A 24,608-nucleotide genomic window follows, 5' to 3' on the forward strand; every position below is an offset into this window, starting at 1 on the left:
ATAATAATATCAATATTTATGTTTTCAAAGTGTACCAATAAAAAAAATAGCGTAAAGTATTCGTGGATAACTGGTCTTTAAAACACTTGCTTTATTTCGAGCACTCGGCTACGCCGTCGTGCTCGAAAAATCGCGCGTGTTTAAAGACCTGTTTATCCACTTATACTTTAATATACTATTCTAGGTAGGTGCTTCATTTTTCTAAAAATCGTAGATTCTTTTCAAGGTAGGCACTTTAGATCTTTGAAACCAATATGAACAAACCTATTAATGCCCGATAATCATTGTTTAGTAAAGGACTAGTTCAAAAATGTCATATGAAACGACTACACTTTTTAAATTATTGCAATCCATATATATTATCACGTTAAGACAAAATGCTCATAAAAATTATTAAAGCGAACAGATATTTAAAAAAATTTCCACTATTTGTATTTGACATTGAAAAAATCTGTAAAAAATACGATTTTGAATATGCATAATATATAAATAATGATTTTCCACAGCGTACAATAAATGAAGTACGAGTCAGATCAGATGGCACATTTGTGGCTTGGTAACTAGTGAGTGTATTTAAAGGGACAAGTCACCCATCCGGATGATAAATAGAAGCCACTCCAAGATGCCGTCGGCTCCAACCAGAATCATTCATCATATAACTGCTCACAGCTCCACAGCAATTATTTATCATCCGAGACATTTGCCGATGCCATGTGACTTCTGCCAGATGCTGAAATGTCATTTTGTTTGACTTTAAATTCAAAAATGTATTTATTACGTGACTTGCAAAAATGTTTTGACTAACTATAAAGTCGGAACACTTCTAAAGCATAAAATTGGGGTTTTTTTATTTTTCACACTAACCCCACACAGGAGGCCCTGAGATATATAATTTCCCTCTGGGCCAATGCCATCTTTGGGAAATCTGTGAGGAGGGTTTTTTAAGGAAATGAAGGAGAGGAAGTTCTGGGAGAGAAAAGGGTATGAGGGGTGGGGAGGAATCTTAGGATCAGTGTATCCAGGAGTGACGGACGAATTATCTATCCTTTCCGCTGCGACGCAAGGCGGTGGGTCAAGAGAGACCAGTTTGAGAGGTCAAAGAGGTCACCCCTGTAAAATTACCAAAATTGGGGTGGCCTATGGCAGTGTTGTTGCTTATCCAATAAATGGTTCCCGGGGTGACGGTACCTAAACATGGCTTTAAAATTGCAAATGTCTCAGAGTTATAGTTTAATTTACAACTTTTCTTCATAGAACTACAATAAAAAATGAAATATTTAGACATAACAAGAAATCCCTTTGCAGTTGATGATGAATAATCTATCAACAGCTTAATTGCATATTGCTGGAGTGTATGTTAAATTTCTGATAAAAGTATAAATCGATATTGTTGGATTAAACGTTATAATTTTTCTACAGATTTTTTCAGATCAGCCAAAAAAATTATCACAGACTTAAAGAAAAATGAACAAAGTGTGAAAATATTTTTTTATACAATAATATTACACCAAAGAGCCTATCAAAGTCAAGTACATTTTTAATAGCATTTGGTTCCTTAGAACGGGCAATATGCCTAGCTAGGAACTAATATCGACCTACAATTCATAATAACACTAGTACTTATTTTTGATTGCAATATTATTATCTTACATTTTTGCTATATACATGTATCTAATGTAAACCAAATTTCGTGACGTAAAGGGCGACATATAGCAACCCAGACGGCTACTAGTAGTAGAAATACATAACTTGATTACGCTCATTAAATAAACAATGCATGAAAGGGCGATAAGATTTTTTTTCTTTTGTTAGAAATCGTTTCCGTTGTCACGTAAAATAACGACATGCAAACATTTATTAGTCATGTTATAATCTATCAAACATGTTTTTCTATTTAGTTCAAAGAATGCGTGAGGAAGACACTACCAATAACAAGTTATTGTAGTTAGTTCGAAGAATGAATGAGGGAAACACTACCAATAACATGTTATTGTAGTTAGTTCGAAAATGAGTGAGGAAGACCACTACCAATAGCATGTTATTGTAGTTAGTTCGAAGAATGAATGAGGGAAACACTACCAATAACATGTTATTGTAGTTAGTTCGAAAATGAGTGAGGAAGACCACTACCAATAGCATGTTATTGTAGTTAGTTCGAAGAATGAATGAGGGAAACACTACCAATAACATGTTATTGTAGTTAGTTCGAAAATGAGTGAGGAAGACCACTACCAATAGCATGTTATTGTAGTTAGTTCGAAGAATGAATGAGGGAAACACTACCAATAACATGTTATTGTAGTTAGTTCGAAAATGAGTGAGGAAGACCACTACCAATAGCATGTTATTGTAGTTAGTTCGAAGAATGAATGGGGGAAACACTACCAATAACATGTTATTGTAGTTAGTTCGAAAATGAGTGAGGAGGACACTACCAATAATACATTAAGGCCCCGTAGTAAGCGTTCAAAGATGGTTTGAAAGGGAGATATGTAAATACAAATGTTGAAGGGAGCGCGCTTATATTTAAAAAAATAATAATAACTAAGCGAAAATGATGAAAATATATGTAATAAAACACGACACGTTTGAAATAGAGCGAAAATCTCTTGGAGAATGATTTAGTTACATTTAAAGATACACTGAGAATTTGTTCATGCCTCTAACATAAGTATTTCAACTGTCGACAACTCTGGCGTTAATTATAGTATTTTTCCTTGAAAATAATACACGCTGGGCTCAAAAGAATACACCTCAAAACAACGTCTAATAATAAAACATACTGTTGCTTGACAATAAAAAATTTTCCTAGAGTAAATAAGGAATGGAGGATGAGCTTTTATAAGAGGTTATTTTTGCAGAGTGACGGGACCATTTGTAAACGAACACGGGTTGAAGTTGACTATTTCTGCACAAGTTAAATATTAAAAACAGAGATCATTTATTATTTCTACCACTGTTTTGTCCATGTTTGGATTATAGAACTGTACAAGAAAGCGAAAAATCTATATGATGACATCGTGTGGCTGTTCATGAGACCCATCACGAGAGCTGCACTTCCAAGTTTTTTTGGCGAAATAACCAAAGATGTTTTAAACACCCCTCTAGAATGCTTTTAGAATAAATTTGTAACCGTAATGCAATAAATATCGTCTTAATATCCGTGCAACATTCGATAAATAGTGGAAAACAAAATATTGTTGTTATAATGACGTAGAGTAATGATTGTAGTGAATATTCTGTAATGTAAAACTTAGAACGGTTTTATAATAAACCTTCTCAAAAAAGTTTGAATTCGTTTTTTTGAGTTATGCAGTCATTTTTAATCACAATTTTATTTGTATTTAATTTCGTCCGAGTTTAGAAGTGAATGAAATTCGATATCTTTTTTTAATACACAGCTGGTTCATTTTATTTTGTATAAAATGTGCTCAAACTTGTAGTTATCGGTTAATCTTTCTTTCAGTTATTTCGCTTCAGAAAACTCTTGAAGGAATTTGTGATTAGTTTTTGGTGCAAACTTTTGTGTATTAAATAAAATCAAGTTTTGGTGAAAATACGTATGCTTTATTAACCCGAAAACAACAAACAACGTTGCTCCAAGCAAATTGTTTACTTTGAGATTTATAAAACTTCCTTGATTATTTAGAATTTGACATTTTACGAATTTAATAATTTAATGATAAGAGAATGCGTGTACGTATACGTATCAAATGAATTTTCGGGGAATTTATCTTGTTGATGATGAGAAAATACATAATAATAAGATATTAAAACTTCATTTCCAATGAATTTTAGCATAAGAAACTTCTGTGGCTTGACTTCAGCTGACTTGTATATTTATATCTATCATTATATATTATATAAAAGCTGTTTCTTACAAAATAAATAATAAATTTAGTACCCACTGATCTACAACGGTTAGTTAAAAAAGTTTTTGTGTTATGTTTAATATTTGTTTAACGCCTACGGGTGGTCAGTAATACAATAGGCAATTAGTAAATATGTTTTATCATGTCATGTACACACAATAATAGCGTATACAATATTTTTTTGTGTAAATAATTGATATTATAAGACGGGAATAATAATCGCGCTTCCTTTAAACAGTATATTACCATTTAGAAAATATTTCAAACGAATTTGGCAATTAGAACCCATCACAAAATTCAAAAGCTTTTAGCGAAGTAACTTTTTTCCATTATACCTTTCCGGAAATTGTATGACGGGGAGACAAAATCATACGGAACTCTTCAAAATAATTACTTTGGCACACTTAGCGGAACTGCGGGGGGAGGAGTCCCTCCGTGGGGAACTTTGCGCTCCGAGAGCTGCGCCAACCATCAGCTACCAGCCTTCAGTCGTGCATGGCGACCCACCTACCTGAGAGTTTACCCACCCTTACCTAGTGTCCTTTCCTTTCATACGTTATTATTTACACTACCTAGGCATAACCATGTTAGATTCACTCGCTGTTTGCACTCTGGAAACACTAAAGTGCTGTCTCTCTGCTCTTCCACACTGGCGCGATCACGTTATTATCACTTAATTATGTGATTGCATAGTGCAAAGCCAGTTAGTGATTACCACAGGTTTTTAAAATGACTGCGTACTGCACAGTGCGCAATCAATAGAATTTACACTGCTTTCATACGGCTGTATATTTTAAACAATGAAAACATCTGTTATGGCTTATTTTCAATACCGCTTTCAGTAATTTGGATGCAATGGAAATTAACCCAAACAGTCGGTTTTATGATAGAATAAGGAATAAAGAGTTACTGATTGTATTCTGCGGCAATTCTTGTTCCACTTAAGAAAATAACAAATGTGTGGATTAATTACATATTATTTTAATGGCTTTAACGTTTCAGAGCAGGACATAAAATACATTGCATTTCTCCTGTGGTGGTTCCAGTGGTTCTGTTGGATTTTCTAACAGTGGTTAGTAAATATTTGAAACACCTTATTTTACTTTAAAAGTCCTTGTCGTTAAATGCAGGTACGGGCGCCATTGCAGAAGGTAAATGGCAGCACTCACGTGCACGGCTAGGCCACCCCTCCTCCCTTTCACCGCCCCAGTCCCTCTCAGACAAATGAAACGCTGCATTGTGCCGCCGATCTAACGCTTTCCTGGCTAATTTAACTTCATGTTTCAGCGGTCGCACTTAGGAATTTCTACAAAACCGTACACTTACTGTCAGGTAATTCCATTAGAAATGCTTAGGACTAAACGGCTTCAAAACATTTATTTATTTATTTATTTAACGCCCAGAGGGCTTTTACATGGTTGGTAGTATAATTTTAATTTGACAAATACTTTCAAACATAAAAAATAAGAATAAAATTACATTTGATAAAAGCTATGCAACAAGTCATACAAACACAAGAAACAAAAACAGAAAATTACAGCTATTTGTTGGTTTACATGATGTGTTTAGGAGTATTGTTGAAATAAATGTTTTAAATGATCCACAAAACTTGCCAAGTTGGTATTGAATATGTCAACATCACCCAAGTAATGATTTCCCATGGTGTGAAGTCGTTGTATCGGAGAGTGGGCAATGTAGTTACGCTTATGTGTGCTGCTGTAGAATATTGTATTTTGTCGTGTTGTTACTGTGGGTGTATGTATGTTTATAAGTTGCAGGAGTTCACAACAGTCGAATTTAGAGTTAAGTATTTTGAATAAGAACGTTAAATCGTTTATTTTACGTCTATCTTCTAATGTATGTATTTTTAGAGTATTTAGTAAGAAATTGTATTTTAAGTCTTCGACAGGGATATTTAATTTTAAATTTATAAAACGTAGAATTTTTTTTTTGTATTCGCTCAATGTTGTTAATGTGAATTTTATAAGATGGAGACCAAACTACTGAGTTATATTCAATTAGACTTCTTACTAGAGATACGTATAATAGTTTAATGGCTTGCAAAGAATTAAAGTTTTTAGTTGTTCTTAATACGAAGCCTAGTGTTTTCATACCTTTGTTCACAATTTGATAGATATGATTGGTGAAACTTAGTTTTTCATCCAAAATAATTCCAAGATCTCTCATTTCCGTGACTCTTTCTAAAGCTATGTTATTGATGGAATATTCGAATAAAACAGGATTTTTGTTTCTGAAGAAAGTCAAGGTTTTGCACTTTACTACATTTAAAAATAAATTATTTTGAACGCACCAATCTCTAAACTTACTAATATTCGACTGTAGTATATGGCAATGATTTATATCAGTTATTTCCTTGTATAGTTTGACGTCATCTGCAAAGAGCAATACCTCGACATCGTTGAAGCAATTGGTTATATCATTGATGAAAATGAGGAACAAAACCAGGCCAAGGTGACTACCTTGCGGTAGGCCACTGGTAGCCCGGAAAGCTTTCGACATCCAAGATTTTATTTTAACGAACAGTTTACGATTTGACAAATAGCTACTAAACCATTTTAGCATGTTATCCCTTATTCCTAGAACAAATAGTTTTTGGATTAGTAGTTTATGGGATACTTTGTCGAATGCCTTCGAAAAGTCTGTATATATACAGTCGACTTGTTTATTTTCTGCAAATGATTGTATAATGAAGTTTTGAAATACCGTTAAGTTAGTTGCGGTGGATCTTCCTTTGATAAAACCGTGCTGTTTTTGATTAATTAATTTTATTAATTTGGGATAGATTTCATCAAGGACCAATGATTCAAAAAGCTTTGGCAGTACTGACTGTATACAAATGGGGCGATAATTAGCTATGTCAGTATCGTCTCCTTTTATGTAGATCGGTGTAATGAAGCTAGATTTCCAGCGGTCTGGAAAATGTCCAAGGGACAAGAGACGGTTAAATAGTAATGTAAGTGGTTTAGATAATGTATTAGAGCATGTTTTGAGGAATATTGGTGGAATGTTGTCTGGGCCAGCGGATTTGTCAGTGTCTAAGGAAAGTAATTTTTGTTCGCAACACTTTTGTGTGATTTGGCAGTTTGTTAAGTTTGTGGTCATATTAAATTTGTATTCGGGTATTTTATCATCTGGAGTGTCTTCATCATATACATTTTTGAAGAAGTCCGAAAAAAGGTTTACAATATCCTGTGTATTGTTTGCACTGATTCCATTCATATGCATTATTGGCGGGTAGTCTGTGTTTTCATTGTTCATTTTTTTAAGAAATTTCCAAAGGTTTTTGGATTTAAAGACAGTGTCCTCGACAGAGGTTATGTACATTTTGTAACATTGTTTGGAAAGATCTTTACATTTTTTCCTAGTTTCGCTAAAGATTATATAATCATTTATGGATTTACTTTGTTTGAATTTTTTGTGTTGACTCTTTTTTTGCTGAAAAGAGGCTGTAAGCTCTGATGAAAACCAAACCGGGTAGGTATAGCTTCTTGGTGTGTAAAAAGGTACATAAGATTCAATAGTATTAGAAAAATATAAATAAAGTTTATCTAACGATTCATCAACGCTTTCATCGGATAAAAAAGACCAGTCTGTATTTGAGAAATAGGAGTTAATTGAGTCGAAGTCGGCTCGTTTAAAGTTTAGGACGCTTTGTGAAGGTTTCCTTTCATTATCACATATCATATTAAATTTAATGTATAGGGGAGGATGATGATTATCTATAGGTAGAAGTGGATCATTTGAGAGTTCAACAGACATTTTAGGATAGTTTGATAAAGCTAAGTCTAATAAGCGATTGTTACTGTTATATATAAAATTATGTTGATGAAAGTTTAGAAAGTTTACCATGTCCAAAATTTCACGTGCACGATCGTTTTCACTTTTGTTTATGATGAGACCACAGTTATTTGCTTTCCATATTAAATTTGGTAAGTTATAATCCCCAAGAATAACAATTTTCGAGTCAGGATATTTTGATGAAATTGTTTCGATGTCTTGACAGTGGTTTCTATATGACTGAGGGTCAGAAAGTGGTGGTAGATAGGCCGTTCCAAATATAATTTTCTCGAGAGGAGTCGTTATTTGCACAAAAATATGTTCGATGTTATTGTGTTTCGTGGTTAATTTTCTTGCTGACAACTTCTGTTTTATTGCAATTAAAACTCCTCCACCTCTTGACTTGGAACTTGATCTGACGTTTCTGTCGCAACGAATATACAACTGTAGAATTTGTCTTACACGTGTTAAAAAAACAAATGTTAAAAAGTGCAAATATTATGTTAATTCAATCTTTTTTTAAACCGAATGTAATTTGGATTAATTTTACTTCTGATTTGTTAATCGCAGCTCAGACGTAAACTGTAAGTTATTTAAAGGAAGCGTTAGTGTCCAATCTATCAACCTCGCTACGAGGGGTGATAGAAAATATTACAAATATAGTTCGTATTATACAATAAATTATATTATATTTAGCGTTACAATCCATTTACGAGAGAAAAATTAGAGTGCTTATGCGAAAGTATAAAGAAAATCTGTGAAAATTGACATAAAACGTTTCGCGTGTAGAAAATAAAACGAAGGAATAGTCAACTAGATGTTGAGAAATGTTTTAGCGAAGGATGTAATTGTATGACTTGTAATCAACTAGCGACTCGAGCAATATGCATAAAAGGTTTTAAAAGGTATTAAAAGACCCGACGATTAAATTTCATTTCGCGAATTCGTGTTTTATTTTATGTGTTCGGTTATTATAATGATTTACCTAGACACCAAGGAAAAACAATCACACTTAACTCGTTAGAGGCAAAAAGGGTAATTATCATAATTGGACCATTTGAAACGCGAATCTAAAGGATTTAAAAATAATATATTCAGCTAAAAGGAAAAGCTACGGAGAAGTTTCTGAGCACTTTGAAATTCAATGGAAGCTTTTGGATAAAGCTATGGATTTTAAAATATACAACCTCAGTTCTGAAAAAAATCATAATACACTAGAAACAAATGAATTAGAAGCACTGTATAGTTTGTATTTAATTTCCATCGCTTAAATAATGGTGTCACGAAAACTTGCAAATGTAACTATTAAATAGTTCTTGTATTTAAAAGAGTCGTTTTGCTAATGTATCGCAAAAGGTGAAAAAGTTTTCGATAATTTATAAAAGTTTTTCTGATTTAAACTTTACGTGATCATGTGCATTTCGGTAAGGGCCAGTTTTGCGTTTGTCATTAAAAGTTTTAATTTAAAAAATCGCTTACACTGGAGTGTGAATTTTCGTTTTTATGGTAAAAGTTTGAATGCTGGCTGGAGGTCCAAAATGAATTTGTTTATTTGTTGGTAGTCAGTGGAGAAAACAAAAATATAATGAGAGAAAATAAAACTGAAAGATATGTGATATATTACAATTAATAATGTTTTCTAAACTTATAAAAAACTGTATTTGGAAGATAAAGTTTTGGAAATATACATGGGGTGATCGTGATTAACATTAGAGGCACAGAAAATGACTATTTTTTATTGGTTTGTGAAGACCGCCGGCCGAAGACTGACTGCAGCGAGGCGCGTCACAGCGTCTTCATTATTTGCTTCCCAGTGGTTAATAATAATGACTACAAACGTCTTTTAACATTTTTATTAGATCATATAAAATATCAACTTGTATCAAAATTGCTAGCATAAACAAATTAACTTTAACAAAGATTTTTTACAGAAATGTGAAGGAAAAAATATGACTTATGAAAAATAAGAGAAACTGAAAAATATTTTCGTGTGAACGTTCAAAAATATTTTTATAAACGTTTAAAGAAAAAAATAATTAAATACAAAGACATGACAAAAGTAGATACATGATTAATAAACGAAGTATGTTATAGTTTTAAATTTTTTTATATGTAAACAGGTTTCAATGTTTTATTAAAATACTGTATGACGCATCAAAAAGTAGGTCTGAATCTTCCAGGTTTTAATTTTAATTTAATAATAAATTAGCCGTTGAAAAAACAGTTACTACCTAAAATACATTTATCTCAGTATATACATTTGTGCATAAACATAAGCTGTGCAAAATACCTGTGAAAACATTATCGTTCGTACGGACACAGGTTTATACTAAAAAAAGTTTTTGGAACTAAAATAAATAAAAATAAATATAAAATTAAAAAAATAATAAATACGTTCACTACTTAAATCTTGAAGTAATATTGTTTAAATCTTGTGTTGTTTCTTAATAATTTATTTACCATAACTAACATGTACATAATTGAAATAGAATTCCCTCACCAAACACAAGAGCATTGTCTCTTTATGGTGAGGAAAGGCTACTTTAATTTCTATTGTTTTATATCTTGTTAATATTTATCTATGTAAAAAAAATATTTTTTTTCAAATATTAAATAAAAAATTAAAATAAAATAAAACTAATTTCACTCAACGGCCTATTTAAATAAAATTATTAACATTTACTTTAAAAGAAAGACAAACATTATCGTGTTAAGAATGACCTGACAATATTTGAAAATCTCCTACTACCACCACAGTAAGCGGAAAATGCTGCTTCTCTTTCGATTAAGGATTTAGCCAGCCGAGGAATTGAAGACATTAGGCCGGGGTGGGAAATAGCTATTTAATTAATATTCATGAATATTAGAAATAAAAATCAGCTCCCAGTTAAAAGTTCTGGCCCCAAATAGATTCCAAGGGTTGTGTTGGTGAAATAAACGGAATATTGGTGAAATACGGAATAATTGTGTTGGTGAAATAAACGGAATATTAACATTTTAATTAGAAGATCGCAGAATTGGCTAAATTGAAAATCCAATATTTGAATAAAAGGTCATCGGATATTTAATTAACTTTTCATATTTCTTAAAAGCAATATCAATATGCAAATTCAAATTAAAATGCTTTGTGTTTTTATAAACTCTGTTCAGGTTAAACTATGCCAGAAATTGTTATTTCAGGAATTAAAATTATTTTTGGCAACAAAAAGTCTTAACTAAAAAAAAACATTTTTTTTAAAGCTTGTAAAATAAATAAATAAATAAATAAATAATTGTTTATTCCAGAATGTGGGGAGGTTAGTGCAATCCCACACAATCCATAAAATATAACTACAATGTTATATACAGAGATACAATTAAGTACAAATAATTTAAAATGTAAGTTTGATAGAGCAAATAAAATATAAGAAAAAGTAAAAGGAACTATATAGAATGGAGAGTGTTAACATAAAACATTTAAATATCTTGTAAGCTTATCATCGGAGCGATAATTATGGGGGCCAATATTTTTCTCCAATGTTTTTCGATGCTCGATCCTGAGGTCTGGCGGGATTCGATGATGAGGATGTTTCTGGAGTTATTGATCCTTCCCCTCGTTCCGGCTACCCTGGATCTCATTAGGGCAGCAAAGCCGGGAACTCTTCCCTCCATGAACATCGAGGAGGCACTGCAGTGCCTTGGAAGTCCGAACATTATGCGGTAGGCATTATTGTATTGAATCCGAAGCCTTTCCATGGTTCGCTTTTTGAAATTGGCCCACAGCTCGCAAGCTGTAAAATATTGACTTTGAGTTGATTACGAAAACATGATACACATTTAAATAGATTTTTTGTTGATAATATTATCCATAATCAACAACTATGAAAAAACGATTGAGTTATATCTAGTTGGTAATTTTCACATAAACTAAATTAATTTTTTTTATTTTTTTATTTTTATTAATATCAATAGCAAAATTTGTACATTATGTAGGTTTAAAGTATAATATAAGTATATTTTGAAGTGAAACTTCTTTACGCGCGTCATGCAATTTCGAGGACCGGAGTAAAACCGACTCATGACCGAAACGAAAATGCGGGTACCCCCACCACCGATTAAAGTTCATTTGATCTAGTCAAAGTTTTGAAGTAACATATAAATGCTTCTTAGCTCATCCCGACAACTGGCGTTGGTGGTGTAATGGTCAGCATAGTTGCCTTCCAAGCAGTTGATCCGAGTTCGATTCTCGGCCATCGCACATTATTTTTTGTTTTTAACGCCTTTTTCATTCAATATCTTATTTTTTAGTAGGTCAGAACATTTTTTAAAAGAAAATAATATTGCAAAATAATAAAAACACTTATCTCACTGTGATAAAACATTACTCCGCTAGAGCGCGCTTTGCGTTATTGTGTTGGATTAAAATTATTATCTAATCCGTATATTATGATAATTGTATTACATTTATTTAATTAATTTATTTATTTTGATAATATGTAATAATTTACAGAAAAAAAAATTAAAACTATCTCCCTCTGATAAAATATCCGTTCGCTAGAGCGCACTACGCGATCTTGTGTGGGATTCTATTTCTGTACATTGTACATTATTTTTAAAAATATATTATATTTTGGGTGTGATGTAGGTAACATTATAAAACATAACAAGCTCTCATATTTTCAGAACCTACATAATATAATCAATTTATGCGGCTTTGCTTACAGTTGGTGCTCAGCGTGGTTGGCTTTCAATCAGTTAAGCGAGGTTCGATTCTCGGCTGTGGCATTTTTGAAGTGAAACCTTGTTGAGGTGGGGGAGCCGCTCACGAACGTTCTCTCCCTTCTCTTCTTTCCTCTCTCTCAGACACCAGCGAACTGCGCCACGCCAAGCATCAGCTGAAACTAGAAGTTTCACTTCTGTCTTGCGTAGGCTTGACACACCCACTTTTTTTGTATTTTTTTCACAGTCCTCCTCACTAGGGTTTCCTGTTCTGAGGCGGCCTGTAGTTTTTCTTAAATTTTTGTATTTAGTTTTGAATTGTCTTTACATTGTCTTCATAATGTTTGTAAGTTGATTATTACTTTGATCTCTAAGCCATGTTTTGTCTTTTGTTTTAAATATACTCATTTCGTTTATTTTTTTGGTTTCATTTGGTAGAGCATTGAACAATTTTATAGCATGGAATTTATTATTTCTCTGTCCAAAGGATGTGTTCAAACTGGGAGTAATCAGGATATTTTCGCTTTTTGCCCTGGTTGTGTATTTATGTTGGGCAGTGGAGTATTCGGATATGTTTTTTTTCAGTTTAAATAAAATATTTTTTGAATATAGTTTCTGTACATTGTAAACATTGAAGTTTTTGAATATTTCTTCTGTCCTTTTAAGAGGAGAAATATCTATAGCGGCTTCAGATTTTCTAATCTTTTGCGATTTTATCTTTAGGTAAGTCGGGAGGTCGCGGGATCATTTCTAGTCGAAATACCTTCAAGTGAGGGCGGTGTTGATTATTGTGATGACTATACGTAAAAGGGAATGGTTATTGTCACATGACTGTTCATAAAAACCTTTGAAAGATTTAAGTAAGAAAAACATTTAAAATTTAAATGGAATAGTTTTATTTTAGTATTTCCCAACCTTTACCCGACCAAACACAAATGGAAATTGTATTGAATGCCATTTAGGTGAAAAATCATCCCCTGAAAAATGGGCTTTGTTGAAGTGATTTTAAAATTATGTATCTTACTTTGTCCGATGTGAATACAAATTTTTCAATATTATTACAGAAATAACCTAATCAACGATTGCTATTATTTATGATAGTTTTTTTTGTAAATTTGAATTTGGATTCTCAGCACGTTAGCGTTTTGTAAAATTGAATAGTGTTTACTCGTTTAATCAGCCGTTAGTCGGTCAATAACTGGCCTTAAATCATCAAAACCTATTTTTGTGTAGGTAATGATTACTGAGTGTGAAACTTATTTTGCCTAAAGCGTAATAATAAATAAGTAATAACTGTCAACCCTCCTAAGGTCGTGTCTGTAGCCTACTCTAGGACACCGGTGGAGGGAGGGGGTAGCCGGTAGTGGTAGCAGATGGTGAGGTATGGGGCGGGCGGTAATGGGGAGTACAGGGAGGTATGCTGTAACCTGTAACTTGTGGAGAGCTCTCGAGGGCCATCTTAGCGGGGCAGTGGCTCTCTCCACTTGGCTGCTGCAAGTTGACCCGAGAGCTCAACAGATTTTCAAAGTGTAATTAAAAGCATCGGAATATAATTTCGAGCTTCTGATTATAAACTCCGAACAAAAGTTTAGGAATTTGAGAAAGTATTTGCAGTTAAGGCTTTGTACCTACTACACTGTGAAGTTTGCGCTTTACGGAAATTTAATTAATATGCTCGTAAAGAGAGCATTACGGCTGAGATCCCATAGGTAAGTGGGTACATTTACAATTGGTTATTAGTTAATTGAACTGTCGAATCGAATTACCGTCTTGCACAAATTAAGAACAGGCCAGGTAGGATTAAATAGCAATATCCATTTATTAATGATACAGGCAGTAAAATTGAACAAGAATGAGTTTTTTTTTCAAAACCAGATTACTGCAAGTAGAAGTAATGAGATAACTTGTTTACTCTAGAATAAATTATGCATTGTAAAAGGCATTTAAAATAACTTTTATGGTTTATGTTATGTCTTGAAATTAAGAAAAAAAAGTTAATTTTTTTTGTCAAGCCATCCTAGGTTATGCGCAATCTTTTGACGTCGACTTGATTTTGTCTCTAAACTTTCACAAAGTACTCCAAGACTAGTTACCAAAATTTAAGATAATAATTTTCAGTTTTTATTACAATATTACCCCGAGTTACTTCCAAGACATCTGTGTCCTGAAGTAACCACTTTTAGATTCACTTCGCGTCTATTTGATATGGAAGATTTTAATTGGACAACGGTAGTTTCAGGGTAAGTTGTGATTAACGAAATTGAATTTTCAGTATTTTCTTTGCAAACTTCGTTAAACTCAAGAGTAGATCTTCAGAAAATCCAAAGTGCTAGTTCCTATTTGATGAGGAAAATTACAAGGTTTTGTTGAACGCTGTTTTTGGGCTGGAACTTGCCCGTCGTCTGTGTTTTCATTCGGAAGGAAAATGAAAGGGTGATAAGATTATTTGATAACTTAATATTAGCGTCATCAGTTTGTTTAGTAAACTCTTAAGCCAGTACCTCGTAAATTTGAGGCCATATCAAATTAACAAAGAAAAACTGCCAATTGTACTTTACACCGGTGATGATGAAATACACGAAAGTCATTTAATGGGTAAATTACAACACGCCACCGGAAATAGGTAACAATACTAATCCTGTAAATGGTTAAACATCACCTCGAAAAAAACCATTTATCTTTATTTGATATTTTGGCTGATTAAAAATCCAGTTATAAAGACATTATCCAATGAAAATGACTTTCTTTGCAATTAATTAAACAATTCAAAATGTTTTACATGAAATATCCTACACAGCAAAATTACTTTTAGAAAGAGACTTCTGGTGAACAGACGCAGTTATATCGGATGTAATGGATATGTTTTCTCATCTTATGTATTTCTAATTATTATATATATATATATATATATATATAGATATATATATTTTTTTTTGAAGTGAAACTTCTTTACGCGCGTCATGCAATTTCGAGGACCGGAGTAAAACCGACTCATGACCGAAACGAAAATGCGGGTACCCCCACCACCGATTAAAGTTCATTTGATCTAGTCAAAGTTTTGAAGTAACATATAAATGCTTCTTAGCTCATCCCGACAACTGGCGTTGGTGGTGTAATGGTCAGCATAGTTGCCTTCCAAGCAGTTGATCCGAGTTCGATTCTCGGCCATCGCACATTATTTTTTTGTTTTTAACGCCTTTTTCATTCAATATCTTATTTTTTAGTAGGTCAGAACATTTTTTAAAAGAAAATAATATTGCAAAATAATAAAAACACTTATCTCACTGTGATAAAACATTACTCCGCTAGAGCGCGCTTTGCGTTATTGTGTTGGATTAAAATTATTATCTAATCCGTATATTATGATAATTGTATTACATTTATTTAATTAATTTATTTATTTTGATAATATGTAATAATTTACAGAAAAAAAAATTAAAACTATCTCCCTCTGATAAAATATCCGTTCGCTAGAGCGCACTACGCGATCTTGTGTGGGATTCTATTTCTGTACATTGTACATTATTTTTAAAAATATATTATATTTTGGGTGTGATGTAGGTAACATTATAAAACATAACAAGCTCTCATATTTTCAGAACCTACATAATATAATCAATTTATGCGGCTTTGCTTACAGTTGGTGCTCAGCGTGGTTGGCTTTCAATCAGTTAAGCGAGGTTCGATTCTCGGCTGTGGCATTTTTGAAGTGAAACCTTGTTGAGGTGGGGGAGCCGCTCACGAACGTTCTCTCTCTTCTCTTCTTTCCTCTCTCTCAGACACCAGCGAACTGCGCCACGCCAAGCATCAGCTGAAACTAGAAGTTTCACTTCTGTCTTGCGTAGGCTTGACACACCCACTTTTTTTTTTTTTTATATAAACTTCCGATTTAGTTGTCCGGGTTAAGTCTTCCCCAAAGGAAAAACTTAACCCTTCCACTCACTTTTCCACAAATGATCAGCTAGTCAATCAACACTATGTAAGTGCATTATATAAGTAAAATAAATACAAAACAATACAAGAACAACAACACGTCAAATCACCAGATATCAAATGGGAAAAAAAATTCACCGTCTCCAGATATTTTCATATCAGAGGGTTCGGCTCGGTAGAACTACTAACAGGGCCTATAAATCCTACTGATCCCTCAACATAAATATTTAAAAAATCTTTTGTTATCCTACATGTATTCAAAATGACCGACTTTTGCATCTTTATATATAAATTTTTTGATAGATCTAATACGCCTAAATTTTTAATTAGAGAGCTAGGTATAATGCCAGTAGCCGAAATAACGAATGGTAATATTTTTATAGTCTGAGAATGCCAAATTCTTTTTATTTCATTTCCTAAATCTGTGTATTTTCTTATTTTTTCACTAACAGATTTTTGAATATTACAGGAATTTGGAATAGCAACATCAATGATATAAGTTATTTTTTTAATTTTGTCATGTAAAACTATATCGGGTCTATTATGACTAATCGCTCGGTCTGTTAGTATAGTTTTATCATAATATATTTTATAAAATTCGTTTTCTAAAAATGAATTTGGTTCGTATTCATAATATGGTACTACATTACGGCAGTCAATCATGTTATGTTTAATTACCAAATTTTGGTGAATTATTTTTAAAACTTGATTGTGCCTAAATGTATACTCGGACGGTGCTAATATAGAACATCCCGATATAATATGTTCTATAGTTTCCGGAAAAGCCAAACATTTTCTACACAAATCATCAATTTGATTTGTATCTTTGATTATATGCTTTCTATAATTTTTAGTATTAATGACTCTATCCTGAATTGCAAGCATAAATCCTTCTATTTCTGCGCTCAACTCTCCAATACTCAACCATTTGTTTGACTTAATTTTGTCAACATACGTTTGGTTGAGATAATTGAAGTGTTTTGCGTGTAAAATTTTATTTGACCAGGAATCTAATAATTCCTGGTTGGGATTTATAAAAATGTTGGCATTCTCATATATATATTAGTATATATATTAGTATTACTCCAAGTTGTTTTGCAAAATGACAACAATGTCATTTGCCACCAATGTAGATGAACAGGGAATTATTATGTCATCTGTACAGATGAACATGGATAGTCAGATAGATGTTGACAAACTTTCGTCAAACAAATGGTTGAGCGCAGAAATAGAAGGGTTTATGCTTGCCATTCAGGATAGAGTCATTATTACTAAAAATTATAGGAAGCATATAATCAAAGATACAAATCAAATTTACGATTTATGTAGAAAATGTTTGGCTTTTCCGGAAACTATAAAACATATTGTATCGGCATGTTCTGTATTAGCACCGTCCGAGTATACATTTAGGCACAATCAAGTTTTAAAAATAATTCACCGAAGTTTGATAATTAAACATAACTTGATTGACTGCCGTAATATAATACCATATTATGAATACGAACCAAATTCATTTTTAGAAAACGAATTAAATATCTTCGATTTCCCGCGATGGAAAATCAGATAGGTTTCATTTTAATACTATTCCATTCACAAAAGCTAATTGAATATTCCCATTATAAGTTTAGTGAAGTTGGTTGGATGGTTTGCGCAGATGGTATAGAGATGATGTAGCTTAGAGCTCTTCATCCGGACTTGTTAGCTCAGTACGAGTGTAACCGTGTATATACTGTATTTTGCGGTTCCAGCGAGCAAAAGGTCAAGCTTTCCAATAAGAATTATCCAGGACGAGTGTAATAGTTCCCAAATTTAGCTCGTTAGAGCTTTGTTATTTAAAGTTACAGCATTAACTATAACAAGGAGGGCATAATTTATTTTACGTTAGGAACAGACCGCTCAATCAACATATATTATGTTCCTGCCTTGGTTTATATAGTTAGAATATAACCCACACGCCATTGAGAACTCCTCATTGCCATTGCTTTATAATTGATTGTGACTTCTGAAAGTTGTACCCCTCTTCTTCATGATCCGATCTTTTAGAAGGTAGAACTATGTCATTAACACCTTAATCCTTATTTATTTATTTATTTATTTATTTACGGACAAATAGTCCATTAACAACATATTAATTACACGAATAAGTTTTATAAACAGAGATGACAGTGAAAGGAGAGCATATATAAATGAGGAGCGAAGACAATAATAATGACAATAATAATATAAAAGTAAGAATGGGAGATAATAATAAGTCAAAGCATGAAGATGGTTCAAAGGGCATTAGAAATTAGACATTGCGTATTGACTGTCGAAAGTCATTTAGGCATATACCACAAAATTCAATGCTTTGACTTGACAGTGAGTTGACAAGTCTCGACATTCTGGACAAAGGAGAATGGTATCCATAATTGGTAGAATGTTGATTGACGAACAGCAATTCATTATTTCGGAGTCTACGGGAAGGGATGTTGAATTGGATAAGTTGCAACAAAGCAGGTGAGTCTGTAATACCATTGATAATCTTAAATATGCAAATCAGATCAGTGTCCCTTCTACGTTTCTCCAAAGAAGAAATGTTTAAAGTTTGTTCAACTTCATCATATGAGTACTCTCCTCTTACAAGACCCAACCTCCAAGCGATTCCTCGTAGGAAGCGATGTTGTGCGGATTCTATGTGACAAATGTGGACAGCATAGAAAGGAGACCAAATAACACTAGCGTATTCAAGGTGAGGGCGAACTAACGAGCAGTAAAGAGTTTTAAGGGTACTTATATGTTTAAAGTCAGAGGTTATTCTATGAACGAAGCCGAGTAGTTTAAGTGATTTGTTAACAATGTTGTTAATGTGCTCACGGAAAGAAAGTTTGCAGTCTAGGGTGACCCCAAGATCCTTGATAGATGTTACAGTAGATAAACAAACATTGTTTAATTTATAATCAAACTGAATAGGTTTTTTGGTTCTATAAAATGACAAAATTTTACATTTATCAACATTAAGTTCCATGCAGTTTATTTTGCACCAATTATTAAACGAGTCAATATCACGTTGAAAATGTAAGCAGTCAAGGTAGGATTTAATTATCTGAAGAATCTTATTATCATCCGCAAAAAGCCAGAAGCGTTTTTTTTTTTTTTTTTTTTTTTTTTTTTAGTATATGCTATTGGAGCTGGAATTACCGCGGCTGCTGGCACCAGACTTGCCCTCCAATGGATCCTCATTAAAGGATTTAAAGTGTAATCATTCCGATCACGAGGCCTCGGACGAGTCCCGTATCGTTATTTTTCGTCACTACCTCCCCGTGCCGGGAGTGGGTAATTTGCGCGCCTGCTGCCTTCCGTGGATGTGGTAGCCGTTTCTCAGGCTCCCTCTCCGGAATCGAACCCTGATTCCCCGTTACCCGTGACAACCATGGTAGTCGCATAAACTACCATCGACAGTTGATAAGGCAGACATTTGAAAGATGCGTCGCCGGTGCTAGACCGTGCGATCAGCTCAAAGTTATCTAGAGTCATCTCGAATGGCGACGGACGGGGCGCGAACCCCGCCGCCGATTGGTTTTTGATCTAATAAAAGCATTCCTCCCGTTACCGGTCAGAACCTCGTTTGCATGTATTAGCTCTAGAATTGCCACAGTTATCCAAAAAAAGTACGATCTAAGGAACCAAAACTGATATATTGAGCCATTCGCGGTTTCACCTTAATTCGGCTTTTACTGAGACTTGCATGGCTTAGTCTTTGAGACAAGCATATGATTACTGGCAGGATCAACCAGGGAGCTGCACCACCGTCGGAGGGTTTTTAATCCTCCGAACGACAGAGGCCCGCCCTCGCGTAGAGGGCGCGGACAACACGGCGTTAAAGAACACGCGACGGAGTCACCCGCACGAGTCACGCTCATTATGCGTACCGCTATATTCTCCCGCTCGGCCACCGTCGCTAGACGAAAGCTCCGCGGGAAAATTTTTGCTTCAAACGAAGAAAGCGCGCGTAGGACGGCTCCCGCCCGAGAGAGAGAGAGACCGCACCCGCGACGACGCTATCGTCCGATTTATAATTCCCATTCGTAAAACGTGTACACCGAAAGCGCACGCCTTTGGCGAGGCAACAGTGAGACGGGGATAAAATCCTCCGCCTTTGCTTTTGAAAATTCTGCTCGCGCGGAACTGCAGAGTCAAAACATGAGCGCGAACGCCGCGCAGAAGCGGGCGTCACGTAGTTTCTCGCAAATAACACCGCCGACACGACCGATAGGCCGCCGCAGTGTGCGAACGCCGTGCATCGAGAGCCCGCCACACTCGGCGGGCACAATAATCGAGGCGAGAGCACTTATAATCGAGGTTCAGAATATAGAAGCTATGGAAAAACCATTTCCCGAAGCTCTCTATTCCATCAGGTTTGCGTGCACCCATAATTTTTGCACTAACCCGATACAAGAGGTCCAGAGAAAAATAATTTTCCTCAGGGCCTATGTCATTTTTAGGGATGCTGTGTGGAGGGTCTTTTTAAAAAATGGAAGGAGAGGAGTTCAAGGAGGAAAAAATGAAAGAGGGGTGTATAAGAATCTTGGGATAAGTATGTATTGGAGTGAGGGACGAATTAGTATGTCCCTCCTACTGCGGCGCTAGGTGATGGGTCGAGAGACCACTTGGAGAGGTTAAAGGGTCTCCCCAACCCAGCCTTTCCCGATCTGGCATACTATGCAGCTGGTGGACTGGTGCATCCTTAACAGACCTCACTCGATGAACCCGAGCACCACTGTTAAATCACCAAACTTGTCACTTGAGGTGACCTATGGCAGAGGTGTTGGCTATCCACTAAACGCATCCCGGGGTAGCGGTATCCAAAACCGCCTCCCAAAATAGGCTCCTAGTGTAAATTTTATGAAAAATTCTTTTCCTTACATTTTAAACCTAAAACTTGCTGCTAAATCAAGACACTGGTTAAATAATATATTAAATGACTTTTTGAAAACAAAATCCATTAAATAATGAATTTCGTTAGTTTTGCCTGATTGAAACACACTTTGATTTATTTGTGTACTATTAATCTACCTGCAACCATCAAGGTGGGGCACCCTATTACAATAAATTATCCATGAAATGTGATATTTACGGTTTTCAACTGCAGCACGTCATAATCGTTAAACAGATTATTAAATGGCGTCCTTATAACTAGAACCACGAAAGCTTTCATTATCAGCATGCACCGCACGTAAAGAAAAGTGAAGTATTAGTATCAATTGGTTTTTTAATGCACAAAACATTCCGGCTAAATGACGATGCGTGTCGGGATTTTACATTATGGTCACTGGCCAGTTCTTCCACTATTATTGATTGATAATTAATTCAAATGAAGATGTCATTTCATGATTGGTGTGTTTACGTATCATTTAGACATCACGTGTACGTTAATGAAAAAAGCACTAAAAATAATGTCATTAAGTAAGCATCAGATTACAATCGTATTATTCTAATGGAAATAATTATTATTTAAATGCTAAACTTGGGTTATATGCTGGTTTAATAGTATGCCACATAATGTTGTGTTTTAAAATAAAATGACAGGAGGTAAAAAATTGTCGTGAAGTAATGTGAACATTATGGTTAATTAATTGAATAGCACAATAAGCGTTAAGAATTAAGCGATTGATTCAAACATTATAAAAAAAATAATACTTAAAAACCAGTATTCATTATTTTCCCGATTCACAAGAAAAAAAATTCCGATTATTATAATGATTTCTAAAAAACATTAACATTATTATAATAATCGTTTTTAGCTAAAATATCGACATATTTCTGAAACAATATGGAGTCGCGAAACTGTGATTCCACTGTATCGGTGTTATATGCAAGACGCTCGAAGAACTAGTCCCAAAACTACGTCAATTGCTGTATTGTTATACGGGACAATTAATTTCTACGCATCCACTAAACTGGATGGACAGTATTCCTCAATATTTAAAATCTGAGCTTCTGGAACATAAGATAAGTCCAGATTGAAATACAGGAATAAAGGACTTGCCCGTCGCAGTTTGGCCGTAAAATTAATCTAACTAAACTAAACTAAATAAACAAACTATATTCCGCGGTCTCTTTTGTATCACACGTCAACCATTCCTGTTCGACGTATTTATTTACACTGAATGCACTGTGAGTTCCATAAGGAGGTTTTGACATCTTCTTCTTCTTGCAACAATTTTTCCGGTCACGGTGACATTTTAGGATGGGTATAATGGGTCGGTAGGATAATTGTAGGATTTAGTACTGAGGTTTCCTATCCATCAAGTCTTTGCGAATACATACCTACTGTGATGAACTTGCCCTGGGATAATTTTTTTCCGTTTATTGTAGGAATTAATGAATTCTGGTTTCTCCAATCAAAACGTGATCAGAGGTAACATCTAGTTAAGGTACTGGGAACTGGAGTGAACCGGGGCGTGTTGTTTTTTTTGATCTACGCCAAAAGATAAAATGCAACCAATCAGAGGGGTTAATGAAAGTTCGAAATAAGCAAGCAACACCTACCTTATTGATTTATTATCATAGAAAGAATTTTTCAGTTGATTTTACGAAATAGTGACGGTACCAGATGTTGAAGTTAAAAGCTATTTTAAAACAAGTGCTTGAATTTATGATGCTAGCAAAAAACTAGGAACATGCACTGGATTTATCAGAGACCTCCGTGATGGTATTTTGAATTCACAGATTTAGTTCAGTGCAGTCGCAAAAAATTTGGCAGGTTGTGGCGGATAGAAAAAAAACCCTTACAAAGTCAATAAGAAACAATTAAACTCCGCTAAGCAATGTTACTAAGTGACTTATTAAGTAGGGAATACGCCGTGAAATATAGTTACGTAATTTTGCTAAAGATTTGAACGAATTCTAATTATGACTAGCGAGGTAAATCACATTTTAACAGGACGAGTTTGGAAGTTGCTTGATTAAAATAAAATCTCGCAAGAAGATTTAAAAATAAAACCATTATATCATAAACATTTAATACATCCTAGATCGTGTTGGTAATTTGAAAGGGGGCTAAGATGCTGGTAGGCCGACACGCCACTGGACTCAGGGGGTTAAGTTTCATTCCTTGGGACAAAGAAGTTGATAATTTATTTAAGAAGTAACAATTATTGGCTTGAGACGGTTGAATTTAATGTGACGGATTCTAGGGCTTATAATATATGTGGTCCTTTTAGTGCGATTCTGCCATTGAATATACAAAATTTTCAGAATTCGGAAACATAAATTAGATAATTGATAAATGGCGAAGGGCGGAGTTGATTTGGGGAGAAGACGAGAGGGTGGGGGAGATGAAGTGTGAGGGTTGGACGAGAGTCTAGATTGGGAAGCGCGGGGAGACGGTCAAGAAAGTCTAGGTGGGAACAACAGAATAGAGTCAAGGGAGTCAGAGGTTTAAGGTTTGGGACACGAACGCGGTTAAAATCATTTAGTGTAGAAAGTGTGGTTTTTCTAACAGCATGAGTATTTTACTGCATGTGAATGTGTTTGTTTCTTATAATTATTTGGAATGCACTTAGATGATGATTTGGTAAGTCCTATTATAAACTAATTACTAACCCTTATTTCCTGTGGATTTCTCAGAGGGGTAAATGCGTTCCAATACGTGGTAAACAAAATAATGCAATTGTGTTTTGAAGTTAGGGTATTTAAATTAAATAAAATCACTTATCCCGGGGATTGAGAAAAGAGTTTACATAAATATTTTCAGTACTCCTGGGTATCTATTTCAGAGTCTCTACCACGGATTACTCGCTATGCGCCATCTACGAACAAAAATCTCTACGACTTTTGTCATAAGTTCTATATTTATACATTCTTGAGTGTCGCACTGTTGAAGAGATGACTGTGTTGGCAACCCTGTGAATATTGTCTATGTTTCTGATGTTTTTTGGTTTCTATGGAGTTAATTTGAAATGTCGAAAACAAACCGTTGCCGCGTCGTTCTGTCAACGTTTTTATTTGCTACCGCACTTTTTCTGAAATGAATGGCGGTGGTAGATACATATCGAAATGCCAGAAAAATCTAAATATCAGACCCGAGTGGTTAAAACAACTTAGCAGAACTAAACAAATCCGATACCAACTTCGAAAAGCGCGCGGGAAACGATATTTTTTTTTTGTATAAGGCAATTCACCAGGATGCAATGAGATTTTGACAGTTTTTCCGATCTCTACTGCTTTGACCCACTCGTTGTTTAAGTCGAATGAATTTTGACGTATGGCGTGTAGTATGTACTTTCGGTGAGACTCAAGAATAACAAACTCTACCAGTGTATGTAC

General features: G+C 34.3%; 1 protein-coding gene and 1 pseudogene across 1 annotated transcript in view; both read right to left on the reverse strand.

Annotated features, from left to right (window-relative positions):
• Positions 1–24,608, reverse strand: part of LOC149424818 (agrin-like) — a 683,339-nt gene that overhangs the window by 185,863 nt on the left and 472,868 nt on the right. The window lies entirely within an intron of this gene.
• LOC149424819 (small subunit ribosomal RNA) lies at positions 19,452–20,074 on the reverse strand (annotated as a pseudogene; the record flags this gene model as incomplete).

This window comes from Hesperophylax consimilis, chromosome 3 (genome assembly GCF_061612785.1).
Source record: "Hesperophylax consimilis isolate HC1 chromosome 3, BYU_Hcon_1.0, whole genome shotgun sequence".
In the NCBI taxonomy this organism is placed as follows: domain Eukaryota; kingdom Metazoa; phylum Arthropoda; class Insecta; order Trichoptera; family Limnephilidae; genus Hesperophylax; species Hesperophylax consimilis.